This window comes from Bos taurus, chromosome 11 (assembly GCF_002263795.3).
Source record: "Bos taurus isolate L1 Dominette 01449 registration number 42190680 breed Hereford chromosome 11, ARS-UCD2.0, whole genome shotgun sequence".
Lineage (NCBI taxonomy): Eukaryota > Metazoa > Chordata > Mammalia > Artiodactyla > Bovidae > Bos > Bos taurus.
Genome location: NC_037338.1, coordinates 44,977,861 through 44,987,267, shown reverse-complemented (window position 1 = coordinate 44,987,267; position 9,407 = coordinate 44,977,861).

Below are 9,407 nucleotides of genomic sequence, written 5' to 3'. Positions count from 1 at the left end.
AAGTCATGTATGGATGTGAGAGTTGGACTATAAAGAAAGCTGGGCACTGAAGAATTAATGCTTTTGAACTGTGGTGTTGGAGAAGACTCTTGAGAGACCCTTGGACTACAAGGAGAGCCAACCAGTCCATCCTAAAGGAAATCAACCCTGAATATTCACTGGAGGACTGACACTGAAGCTGAAGCTCCAAGACTTTGGCCACCTGATGCAAAGAAATGACTCATTCGAAATGACCCTGATGCTGGGAAAGATTGAAAGTGGGATGAGAAGGGGACAGCAGAGAATGAGATGGTTGGATGGCATCACCAACTCAATGGACATGAGTTTGAGTAAACTGCAGGAGCTGGTGATGGACAAGGAGGCCTGGAGTGCTGCAGTCCATGGGATCGCAATGAGTCAGACACGACTGAGCAACTGAACTGAACTGAACTGAAGGATGAAGTGCATAACTTTATAACACAGGAATCCAAGAAGCTATTCTTTTCTTTCTTTCTTTCTTTTCTTTCTGTCTGTCTGTCTCTCTTTCTTCCTTCTTCCCTTTCTTCCTTCCTTTCTATGTTGAAGTATAGTTGATTTACAGTATTATACTAGTTTCAGGTGGACAACATAGTGATTCAGTATTTTTATAGATTGTACTCTATTTAAAGTTATGAAATGAAGATGGTATCTCCCTGTGCTGTACAATGTCTCTTTGGTGCTTTTATACATAGCAGTGTGTCTCTCTTAGACCTGCATCCTTATCTTGCCCTTTGCCACACCCCTCTCCCTGCTGGTAACTACTCCTCTATTCTCTACATCTGTGAGTCTGCTTCAGTTTTCTTTTATTCAATGATTTGGTTTTTTTTTTAGATTCCACATATAAGTTTTAACACATTTATTTGTCTTTCTCTGTCTGACTTATTTCACTAGCATAATACCCTTCAGGTCCATCTATTTTATTGCAAATGGCAATTTTTCATTTTTTTATGGTTGAGGGATAGTCCCTGCAAAGTTTCTGCAGAAAATCAGCTGACAACCATACAGGGTGTCCCTTGTATATGACTCTCTTTTTCCCTTCTACCTTTAATTTCTCTTTATCTTTAATTTTTGCCATTTTAATTATGATATGTCTTGGTGTGAGTGTCTCTGGGCTCATCTTATTGGGGGATTTCTGTGCTTCCTGTGCCTGAAAATCTGTTTCTTCAGTTTGGGAAGTCTCCACTCATAATTTCATCAAATATGTTTTCAACACTTTACTCTCGCTTTTCTCTTTCTAGGACTTCTATAACACAAATGTTGATATACTTGATGTTGTCTAAGAGGACCCTTAAACTATTCTCATCTTTCAGAATTTGTCTTTCTTTTCGGTGTTCTGATTTGTGATTTCCATTATTCTGTCTTCCAGATCACTTTAAAGGGGTTCTTCTGTATCACCCAGTTTGCTATCAGTCCCTTCTAGGGCATTTTTCATTTCAATTCTTGTATAGTTCAGAGGGCTGGGGAGAATCTTCAGGTGAAGATTCCACTAAGAAATGAAAAGTTCCCAAGAGTCATATGTATGACCTTAAAAATCGCAAGAAAATACAGAGCTCAGCATCAGATAAACCTTGCAGTATGACCATGGGTTAGATCCAAAATTTTGGCCACCTGATGCGAACAGCTAATCACTGGAAAAGACCCTAATCCTAGGAAAGATTGAGGGCAGGAGGAGAAGGGGACAACAGAGGATGAGATGGCGGCATGGCATCACAGACTTATTGGACATGAGTTTGAGCAAACTACGGGAGATAGTGAAGGACAGGGAATCCTTGAGTGCTGCAGTCCATGGGGTTGCAGAGTCGGACATGACTTAGCAACTGAGCAAAACAAATGGCCATGGGCAGTTGGACTTCTTTGAGCCTTGGTTTCCTTATCCATAAGATTGTGTATCATAATACCAACTTTTCAGAGCTTATGTCCAAAGCAAAGGAAAGGAAATATAAGAAACCGTTGAACTGTGTCTGGAACAATAAAAGAAACACTGTTTATTTCAACCTCAGCTGCCCATCACATTTGCATCTTCTGCAGGCTGTACCTGCAGGCACCTGAGGCAGGTGATGAAATGGGTTTATTAGACAGTAAATCAGGAAAGTCAGGGAAGGACAAAGAGCCCAGTCACTGAGCTTCCTGCACAAGCCAGTCACCCTGAAAATAACTTGCGGGTGTTTCCAGGAATCACAGAGCCTCCCATGAATCAGGGCCTGCGGGGTCATCTGGCGAGAAACAGAAACTCTGGCAAGATCTCCTTGCCCTCGTTCTCTGACACTGACTAGTGGCATGCTGCTCCGGGACTGCCAATGTCTTCCCTGCAGAAAGAGATGCTTCATCAGAGTCACCTCCAAAACAGTGCAGGTAAGGAGGAAAAGCACTGCAGTGCCTGAGCTGGGTTCAGTTTATATTCACAATGTCTCCCTTTCTGCCTGAGCTTCATGACTTGGCAGTGAGAGTCGTTTCAACACAAGGTCCTTAATAACATCGGTGTTCATTCCAGACTATCCGATACACCCAATTAATATGTTCTGTGGATGATCTATCACCCTGCGAAGCTGCTAAATGAATCAAGTTCATTACGTGCCCTTCTTTTATTAATAGCACAAGTAGCATCTCTGCAGAAAAGCCGTCGGCAGGGCTGGTTTCTGGTTCTCATTGGAACCCGTCGTACAGAAAAGATACGAATCAAGATAACCAGAGGCTGTCTGTCAGCCTGGAACACCAACTCGGCACTGGATGTGGGGGCAGCTGACATGCTGTATCAGCTCCCAGGAAACAGCGTCCAAAGGGGATTCCTGCTGCAGCAGAGCCTGTCCACATGTATGTCAGCCTGAAAAACCATTATTTAAAAACCTCTCCCTAACAACAGAAAGCAAAGAACCAGATTATTACATTAGGAGTGACCCCAAAGGTCATCTAACCCAGTGGTCCTCACCTGTTACCGTAAATAACAATCATCTGAAATCTTTTTAAAAGCATCAACCTTCAGTAAAGAGGGACCAGCAAACCCCAAAGGACTAAACGGGCAGAGCCCACTCGGTGACCACAGCTGAATTAAATTAAAAAGAGGGACAGAAAAGTCCCAAACATTTAGAAATTGTGCAACAGATTTTCAAGTCATCCATTGGTCAAAGAACAAATTATAAGTAAATTTATAAAATGTTTTTAATTGAATGATAATGGACACACAACATATTAACATTTGTGGGATGCAGCAAAAATAGTGCTTAAATATAAGTTTATAGCCTCAAATGGATATAATAAAAAAGAAAAATTTAAATCAATAACCTGTGTGTATGCTTAGTCGCTTCAGTCATGTTCAACTCTTTGCAACCCCATGGACTATAGCCTGCCAGGCTCCTCTGTCCATTGGAATCTCCAGGCAAGAATACTGGAGTGGAGACTTCCCTAGTGGTCCAGTGGTTAAGAATCCTCCTTGCAATGCAGGGGACACGGGTTCAATTCCTAGTGTGGAAAGATCCCACATGCCACAGGGCAGCTAAGGCCATGTGCCACAACTTCTGAGACTGCGCCCTAGAGCACAGTAACCACATAAGAGAAGCCATGGCAACGAGAAGCCCATGCCCCACAATTAGAGAGTAGGCCCTGCTCTCCACAACTAGAGAAAGCCCACGTGCAGCAGCAAAGAACAGGTACAGCTAAAGGTAAAGATAAATACAAATTTTAAAAGAAGAATACTGGAGTGGGTTGCCATGCCCTCCTCCAGGGGATCTTCCGGACCTATAATGGGGAGAGGTCACTCCAGTGCTGCATAAGCAATTTTTCGTGGGCAGTGAGGCTGGTCTGAGGCAGAAGGACCACCCACTGCCCAGCATTCCTCCACCTTCACAGCTCAGCAACCCTGAAAGGAATGAGGTCCAGTTTGCAGGGCCAATCTGTTTCCCAACAGGGTTCTTAGCGTAAAACCTTTGGAAACTTGTTGTTTTGTTCTGATTTTTTGTGTGATCTAGCATTTTTCAAGGAAAATTGGATGAGGAGGGTAGTTCAGTTGGCTTATGAAAGCACAGGGATTGTCAGAGCCCATTAAGCAGGTAAATTATGATCTAAACAGGCCAGCTCTTATTTACCGTGATTTCCCAGGGGGCCTTCCTAGGAGGCTGTTGCAGCTTCATTAACATGAGTCTGTGATGAGGCCCCAGGTTGGGGGCGGGGAGCAGCTGCAGCTTTGGAGTCAATCCAAGGCCTGTCTGGAACAGTGCAGCTCAGGGGAGAAGCTGCCCTGACACAAAGGGCCAAGGAACCTCAGGTTACCATGCATGAGGTATTTCTTCACAACAGTGTGGTCTGTGAATTCAGCTAGAGGGTAATTTGGGGATCTGATTGCATAATACTAAGGGAATTACTTGTAGTCTGACTTTATTGTTGGGCAGTTTGTTTGCAGTTACACCTGATCTCTGAGTTTTAGTACAATCCTACCCACAATTGTTCTGTATTTAGACCTCCACAGAAAGATAACTTGTTATGTTGTTGGGTACTGGGCTAGCATCTATTTTATAATATGTCTGCACCCAAATTTCTTCTTTACTTTTGCTTTTCTTCAAGGTACTTTTATAATATCAAAGTACAATTTGTTTTGACTGTGTAATAGCATATATAAAATAATGCATGACTCAGAAGTAAAAATAGAGCACAGCAAAGGAAACCCATAAACAAAATAAAAGGACAACCCACACAATGGGAGAAAATATTTACAAATGATGAGACTGACAAGGGGTTAGTCTCCAAAATTTGCAAACAGCACATGGAGCTCAATACGAAAAAAACAAACAACCCAATCAAAAAAATGGGCAGAAGACCAAACTAGACATTTATCCAAAGAAGACATATGGATGGCCAAGAGGCACACAAAAAGATGCTCCACCTCACTAGTTACTGCTGCTGCTGCTGCTAAGTCGCTTCAGTCATGTCCGACTCTGTGCAACCGCACAGGCAGCAGCCCACCAGGCTCCTCCGTCCCTGGGATTCTCCAGGCAAGAACACGAGTGGGTTGCCATTTCCTTCTCCAATGCATGAAAATGAAAAGTGAAAGTGAAGTCACTCAGTCGTGTCCGACTCTAGCGACCCCATGGACTGCAGCCTACCAGGCTCCTCCATCCGTGGGTTTCTCCAGGCAAGAGTACTGGAGTGGGGTGCCATTGCTTTCTCCATTACTAGTTACTAGAGAAATGCAAATCAAAACTACAGTGAGGTATCACCTCGAACCAATCAGAATGGCCATCGTCAAAAAGCCTACAAACAATAAATGCTGGAGAATATGGAGAAAAGGGAACCCTCCTACACTGTTGGTGGGAATGTAAACTGGTGCAGCCACTATGGAGAACAGTATGAAGGTTTCTTCAGAAACTAAAAATAGAGCTACCCTGAAATCCTATTCCTAGGCGTATATTCAGAGAAAAACATAGTTCAAAAGAATACAGACACCCCAATGTTCATTGCAACACTGTTTACAATAACCAGGACATGGAAGCAACCTAGATGTCCATCAACAGAGGAATGGATAAGGAAGATATATACATATATATAATGAAATATTAGTCATCAAAAAGAATGAAATAATGCCATTTGCAGCAATACAGATGGAGATGATCATACAAAGTGAAGTAAGTCAGACAGAGAAAGACAAATATCATGTGATATTGCTTATATGGAGAATCTAAAAAAAATGATACAAAAAATGAAAATAGAATAATCTCTGTTTTTCATTAGAACAGAGAGCAGGCTTGTGAGGTGCAGACACCTGGTGTCTTAAACCAGACGCCAGGATGATAGTCAGGCTGGGGACTTGCCCACACTTACCCACGCAGCTGCACATCACCCTTTTTCTCCATGAACAAGGACAAGTACAACCATGGGAGCTCCCAGAAAGGAGATCGAGGCCACAGGGCCATGACTCTCATGGTGACTGACAGTCCCAGCAGACCTGCAGCTAAAGGTTTCTGGGGATGTGGACTTTTCAGTGCCAAAGTCTTGTTACGGGGCTGAACCAACCAGAGCCCTCCCCTGCTCCTGCCTGAGCCCTTTTGTCAGGGCCCGGGAACCTTCCTTTCCAGATTCCCGCTGCAGACTACCATCTCTCTTGCTCTTTCCACGGACGAAATATTTGGGGAAAAATATTACAGTTTCACTGCACTGTGTTTTTTCTTGTTGGTTGTATAAAGATAAATATATTCTTATCTTAAATAAGATAAGTGTTCCTGACACTTGACTGAGATGTCTTGGTAAAAATAAAATGAAGAACTGAGCACAGCATCTGGTTTTGGGGCCCCTTTCGGGTTCATCAGGGGCTGGGTCCATGAACAAGCCCAAATCCAACCACAGGAGCTCCCAGAAAGGAGACGGAGGCCGGGGTCCCACAGCCTCAGACATCCTGGGAGAAACACTCAGAGCTGCGATGCAGTGGGTATCTTCTGTGGGTGCGTTAAGCGTTTTAGGTACTAAGGCATTTGACCTGTTATCATTTACATTTTTCACAGGAGCAAACCGAATCCTAGAAAAGGTGAGTAACCTGCCAGAGGCCACAAGATCACCACGTGGTGGAGACAGCCTCGCACCCAGGATGTCCTGTTAGTGCAGGCCCGTGTGCCCAACACACAGTGAGGCCAGGCACACTGTGACATCGAAGTGCAGAACAGAGAGGGGTTTACTGCAGGACTGGGTAAGCAGACCTGTAGCTCATGCCCTAAGAAGCCTAGAGCTCCCTGAAGGTTTTTACAAAGCATTTTTAAAAGCAGGTGAGGGAGGGGGTCTCAGGGTGTGTGATCAGTTCGTGCACAATCCTCTGATTGGCTGATGGGGAAGCAGCAGGTGGTATTAGAGGAAAGAACATCATCAGTCCTTAGGCTCCAGGAGGCCTGGGGCTCAAGGTCGTCAAGTAGTTAACATTTTCCATTTGGTGGAGAGAGGGGTGTTTTTTACATTTGCAAAACAACTTAGGAAACTATATAGCATCAGATAGTATCAGAAAACATCAAATACTGTTATCTAGGTACTCCAGAGAGGAGTTGCAGCAGAAGATGCGGGGGAAGGCCTGTCTCTCCCCAAGGCCCCTTGAGGTCCTGCTCGGTTACAGTCTCACTCTAGAACCTGCGCTCGCATGGGCAATGTTCTCCAGTCTCCCCTCAAAGACTCTCTTAGACGGGGCCCCTCAGGAGCTGTGGTGAGATCCTGTGGGCAACCCCGTGCAGGACAAGCTTTTGTCACCAGGTAGAGTCAGATGATGGTCATGTCACAGGATGACCAAGGGGAGCAGACGGGGCAGGAGAGGGGATGGGGTCGGGTGCTCATCAGCAATACCAGGAGTTCTAGGAATTCTCCACTTTATCAGGGAAAAGTAAGGAAGTTTCAAGCAACACATTCAGTAAGAATTATTTCATGTTTGCTGGGATAAAGCCAAAAATTTGATGATTGTATGTTAAGTTGCTTCAGTCACATCTGACTCTTTGCGACCCTGTGAATCATATCCAACCAGGCTCCTCTGTCCATGGAATTCTCCAGGCAAGAATACTGGAGTGGGTTGCCATTTCCTTCTTCAAGGGATCTTCCCAACCCAGGGATCGAACCTGCATCTCCTGCATTGGCAGGCGGAGTCTTTACCACTGAGCCACCAGGAAGCCAAACCACTTCTTAATCCATAGGAAACAGAGGCGCAGGGCAGTCTTTTCAGATCTCAGCTGGCAGTGACCACGGGAACAGATGCAGCTTGGCAGGCAGATGCCAGGACTCATGCGGTGGGTCAGGAGAGCAGCTGCCTGCACAGCCTCAGGTTTCCCCAGACAGCAGAGAAACCATGCATGTATGGGCTCTCAGAGCAGAGTCGTCTGTAATGCAATTTTAGCTCATCTCATTGAGAAAGAAAAATGGGCAACATTCGCCAGTCGTGTCTGCCTGAGCCTTCCCTGGATCCACAGCATTTTTATCAATACAGGAAGTCAGAGACATAATTGAATTTACAGACTTGTGAAGAATAAATCAATTTCCCATGGAAAAACCCCAAGACCAGAGCTCATCCATAAGCTTCCTCCTCTGCTGTTTTTATTTTGTACTTGCTCATAGCATTGTACTCAACAAAGCCTTGTGACAGTCTCAATGACTCATTTTGGAATGAAAGCTTTTGAGAGATCTTTGCTCTGATAGTGGAACTTTCCTCTTTTCACACTGGCCTTGATTACATGGCAAGCTATGAAATTCAGTAACACTTGGGGTTTTGTAAAAAAGTCACTCTTTGGATATTAAAAAAGAAGGGAACAGAGGAGAATATTCTTAATCATTTCTCTTTCTAACATCAATTCAAATTCTTTCTTATAATCTCCTCTTTAGATTATATGTTTGAATATGTTGAGAAAAGGTGATATTTTAGAGACACCTGTATGGATCTAAATGACTAAAACGGACAACATTCACACCTTAAACAAATCAGACATCTTTCCAAGTTGCACCAGGCAGGGCTGTGGCAGGAAACAGATGGTTGGCTCCAGGGGCTGATTGAGGAAGGGTCAACATCAGGACAGCTCACAGCAGAGTGGGCTCAGTCAGGCCTAAAGAGAGGGTAGTGAGGCCCCCGCCGGCTGAGGGCAGGGGCTGCCCTGGGAACAGGCTGTGCTGTAGGATGCTGTAGGATGAGGCTGCAGAGAAGGAGCATGGCCTGGTCACAGTCCCGAAGTGGGGGTGGGGCTCAGGAAAAGCCCCCCAACCCTCTGTGTGTCCTAGATTGGATCTAGGTTTGAAGCAAGCTTTTCATCAACTCAACGGACATGAATTTGAGCAAACTCCAGGAGACAGTGAAGGACAGGGAAGCCCAGCATGCTGCAGGCCATGGAGGGTCAAAAAGAATCAGACACAACTGAGCAACTGAACAACTGCCACACACTAGCTGTGTGAATAGAGGCACGTAACTTATCTTCTTCTCTAAGCGTCCGTGTTTTCATACTTAAAATGCTAAATAAGGTTGCTGAGAGAATTAAATGAGGAATGTAAGAAACGGTGTGCACAATACAGCTAATGACCTAGACACACAGTTCAGGAGGTCCCTGCTCCAGCTAACCCATCATGAGGACTGCGTGAAATAACATCTCAGGAGGCAGGACCTTGTGAAATACGTCTCAGGTTACCTCCCCCAGGTAAGAAAAGGGGGACATTGTCCATTGGTACCTTCCATCCACTGGCCAGGGAGTCTGTGGTGACCCTACAGTCCCACAGGATAGAAGCCAAAGGGCACCTGGCCATAGGGTCAGAGACACGACGCTCCTGCCCTGAAGGTACACGGTAGCCGTGAGAAGCTGGAAGCCTAATGCAGCCCCAAGCATCTAATCATGGGTCTTCCCACAGGAGAGGACGAACCTGAGGTTCCTCCACACGCCGTTCTGAGATACAGCCACAGG